At 37.4% G+C, this 4,567-nt stretch overlaps 1 long non-coding RNA gene across 1 annotated transcript; it reads left to right on the forward strand.

The window, feature by feature from the left end:
- Nucleotides 1–2,175: 2,175 nt before the first annotated feature.
- LOC140177216 (uncharacterized) lies at nt 2,176–4,009 on the forward strand. Its single transcript, XR_011869051.1, has 2 exons — nt 2,176–2,602; nt 3,783–4,009. It is a non-coding gene; the product is annotated as an uncharacterized lncRNA (long non-coding RNA).
- The last annotated feature ends 558 nt before the right edge of the window (nt 4,010–4,567 follow it).

A 4,567-nucleotide genomic window follows, 5' to 3' on the forward strand; every position in this document is an offset into this window, starting at 1 on the left:
CACATTAATTCTTTAGGGTACGTTTGGTGGACATAAAAGGTGAAACTTGTAAAAGTACGATATCATAGGTAATTGTGGAACCTTGTTTTACGTGACATAGTTCTGTTGATGTAGGACTTATAACCAGTAATAAAGTTTGTAAAGTATTTAACAAAGTTAAGAACCGTCAGATGAGTTGTCCAATGAGATACAGCTGAAAATGGTGGAGATAAGTTATGTTGAAATTTGAATAGTTGAATCTTTGAAGTTGGTATGAGATCAGAATGTGGACATTAAGTACATCGTTTTAACCCTGGCCGGTTTCATAACCTTTTGACGCCTTGCCTTACCATCACATATTTGAAAACATATCATCTTATACATCAAGCCTATCTTGTAACTTCTGTTTGCATCACACTTACACCTTTTAATACCTTTATGCCATATGAAAATCCTAATATTTGAAACTATATGTATATATTGAGGACCTTTTGCCTTTTCTTTAAATGAGTTCAAGAGCGAAGTAATATGAAATCTCTTTTATTTTGTATCAATTTTCGAGAACGAAAAATTTTATAAGGTGGGTAGGATGTAAGACCCAGAAATTTCAAAAAATCTTATTAAGAGCTAATTTTGATTTATTTATTCATTAAGTACTTTAATCTCAGAAATTATTTTATTAAAGATAATTAAAGCAAATTTTTATTAATTGAGTTTAAAGTAATTTAAGGTTTTATCTGATTTTATACTTATCGAATTATTTTCTATATTTAAATTATAAAGTTTAGTAAATATAAAATAATAAGAATTTTATATGATTTGGTTTAAATAATTAAGATTTTAGAATTTAATACTTTAATTTTCATAAACAAAGAAAATTAATTATATTATTTTATATTTTAAATTATAATATTTAATTAAAAGCTAATCAACAAATTGATAATTAAATAATATCTTAAAAATAATTTTAAAAGATTAATTTAGAATTTAATTTAATATAATATCTCTTAATTTTATTAAAATTTAACAAAACTCCAATTTGTCCAAAAATCTATAATTTTATATTAGCCCCAAATTAAACCCTAATTCTATACTAACCCCTAACCATCACCGCCGTACCCCCCTTTCTCCAAAAAAAAACATAGCTTCAGAATAAACTAAAAGAGAGAAAAGGAGAAGGGAAATGAAAACAGGGGAAGCAGGGAAGAGAGAGTGAAATCTGAGAAAATAGAGAGAAAGAGAGGGAAGAGCGCCGGTGGAAAGGGGAAGACGCGCCAGAGCTGGTGGAATGTTCCGCCGCTCTTCATCGCGGCTGAGGCCGTCGCCGTCGCAGATGCGTCTGTGCCGTCGTGTGTCGCCGTTAGAGGAAGAGGAGCGCGAACCAGAGCCATGGAAGGGAGGAGCAGAGCACGCGAAGGGGAGAAGCCACCGCTGCCATCGCATCTTGCCGCCGCTGCCACTGCTGAGGTCACCATAGTTGTCCTCACCGCAAGCAGAGTCACCGCCATCCATGGTGGAGTCGAGGAGATAGAGTGCGCGAAGAGAGGAGACTAACGGAGGAGGAGTCCAACGCGAGGAAGGGGAAGATGTTTACGCCGCTACCGCCCAAAAACTGCTACTGAAGCCTAGGTTTGCTTGTCACCGCGAGTTTTTTTGTGGTGCGCCGCCGTCGGACACCGCCGTGGCCACCACTGAACTCTATGCTGCCGTTAGTTAATGATAGAGGTATCTTTGCTGCCTATATTTTGCTTTAGGTCCTTCGCTCCCTTAAACTCGTTCTACTTCTCTACTTTTACTTTATTTTCTGCTACAATTAGGTTGAATATTGATGCTAGTGTTGTCGCGGAACTGTTGAAGCTGCTACTAGTTCTGATTTTGTTATCCTAGTGCTGGTCTGATCTTTCCCTTAGGTTTGGTCCATCTGTTAGGGGTGTTCAAAACCGATCCGGACCGAACTAAACCGACCAACCGAACCGAAAAAACCGAAAACCGAACAAACCGAAAACCGAAAAAACCGAAAAAAACACATTTTGCTATTTTTATTGCGGTTCGGTTCGGTTTTTGGTTCTGATAATAAAAACCGAACCGAACCGAACCAAACCGATTTTATACAAAACCCTAAAAACCAAACCTCCCAACCCCCAATTAACGTGACCTAACCTAACCCCCCCACCCCCAAACATAAACCTAGCCGCTCTCTACTCTCAGTCTCTCACTCTCTCAATTTCACTCTCTGCACTCACTCTCAGTCTCACTCGAAGAAACCCAAGGCCGGCTGTGAACCCATCTTCTGCAGCACCTCCCCAGCCGGCGAACCCCTTCCTCCCACCACCTCGTAGCGTCGTCGAAGCCTTTCTCCCAGCGCCGCCGGACCTTTCTTCCCAGCCCCTCCTCGCGGACAGCACCACCACCCTCACGGTCGTAGACACTACACCACCCAGCAGTCCAGCACCATCCAGTGGCACCCCAGCGCCACCAACAGGACCGATCTGGCCACCTGCAACACCGTTTGTGGCCACCCATAGCAGTACTGCTGCGTTTCTGGCCTGGCCACCCACAACACAGCAGCCACTGGTTGGCCTTCTTCCAGTGCTCTTCCTCGTTCCCATCCACTTGAGTTCAGGTTTGATTTTCTCTCCTTCTATGTATCTGAAGCAATTAGACATATTGGGTTTATAATTATGAAATAGTTAGGGTTTGATTTTGTTCATTATAATTTCTATGATTCTGAGTTGCTGGATTTGTTTAGGGTTTTGTTAATTTCTTGTTAATAACTCTGATTCTGTGCTTCTGAGTTGCTGGGTTCAAATTTGCTTGTTTTGCTTAGTTCAAGTTCTGTGATTCTCTGATTCTGTGATTATGTGTTTCTGAATTGATTTTTCATTTTCTGCACTTATTTTGCTTGTTTTGAAATTTTGTTAATAATACTAATGATTACTGTGCTTGTTTATTGATTTTGTTAATTTGAGTTGTTTGTTTTGAGTTGATTTTGTGATTTAATTTATTAATAATTCTGATTCTGTGATTCTGAGCTGCTGGGTTTAATTTATTTTTGCTAGTTTTGAGTTGATTTTGTGATTTATTTATATTCAATTTCTGTTCAATCTATTTGTTCATTGTTGCTGATTGTTGTTCATTGTTCATTGTTGCTGAATGCTAGTAATTTTTTATTTTGTTGTGTGTCTGCTTCTGTTTTCTTAATTATTTGTTCATTGTTGTTCATTGTTGTTCATTGTTCATTGTTGTTGATTCCTAGTATTTGTTTTTCATTATCTGGTATTGGTCTTTGGCAAGATATAAGAAGAGAATTTGGAATCAATATAACTGATGAACAGAAGGTGCAATTTGTCTAAGGTAATTGGTCTTTCTACACATGTCTCAGGTGCGGCTTTTAGTTTCAAGAGAACTAGGTGGGCACAATGTATTTATGTATTGCCTGCATTTTTTGTGAGACAGTGCATTTTTACTGGTGGGTGCATTGTTGATTTGATGAGTTTTTTTTTGTTGGTTTTGTTGCTGGCTTGCTACTTGCTACCTTACTGGTTGCTGTTTATTGTTGGTAATTTGCTGGTTGCTATTTATTGCTGGTTGCTGCCTTGTTGATTTGATGAATTATTTGGTAATTTCTTTTGTTGCTGTTTATTGAATTGCTGGATTGCTGCCTTACTGGTTTATTAAATTGCTGCCTTGCTGGTTTATTGCTGCCTTGCTGGTTTATTGAATTGCTGCCTTGCTGGTTTATTGCTACCTTGCTTGCTTGTTGCTGTTCTTATTATGTAACTGTTTTTTTTTTTTAATTTCAGGTTGGTTTGCATTAAGAAGTTTAGCTATTTTGTTGGAGAAGGCACTATAACTTTGCTATCAGTTTAATGACAATTCATTTTTATTTTCAGTTGTGTTGACTGTTGAACTATTAAACTTCTTTAATTGTCGTATTTGAATTCTGTTGTCGTTAAATTTCATTAGATCAAGACTTTGTTAGATATTGTGTATTTTGGTTTGTCGATTTCAATGTTATGGCTTTGCATAATAGTATGGTAGAATTTTTTTTTATTTGATTGAAAAAAACCGAACAAACCAAACCAAACCAAACCGATTTTAATTGGTTTGGTTTGGTTCGGATGACCTTTACAAAAAAACCGAACCAAACCGAACCGCACTTTAATTAGACGATCGGATCGGATGACTTTTCCCTCAAAAACCGAACCAAACCGCACCGCGAACACCCCTACCATCTGTATGTTCTGTTTTACCACTGCTATGGTTTTCATGTTTTGATTTTAATTCTAGTCCTTACTTTGTCTTGAATTTCCAGGGTTGTAATTGCTATTAATTCCTATCTAATCTGAATCTTTTATTTTGCTGTAACCATGGTCACTGCAGTGAAGGTTAACATTACCGCTACCACTGTTTTGGTTGCTGCTATTGCCATTCTAATTGCGTGAGAGTCGCATCTTCTGCCATGAATTAGAAGGAGAGGGAATTATCACGATAAATTTGTGCGAACTCGGTTAATTGAGGTAGAGTTTTTCTTAAAATCTATTTTACATTACAGAGTTGTGATAAATAGATATTGATGCAAAAAGAT

This window comes from Arachis hypogaea, chromosome 12 (assembly GCF_003086295.3).
Source record: "Arachis hypogaea cultivar Tifrunner chromosome 12, arahy.Tifrunner.gnm2.J5K5, whole genome shotgun sequence".
Taxonomy (NCBI): domain Eukaryota; kingdom Viridiplantae; phylum Streptophyta; class Magnoliopsida; order Fabales; family Fabaceae; genus Arachis; species Arachis hypogaea.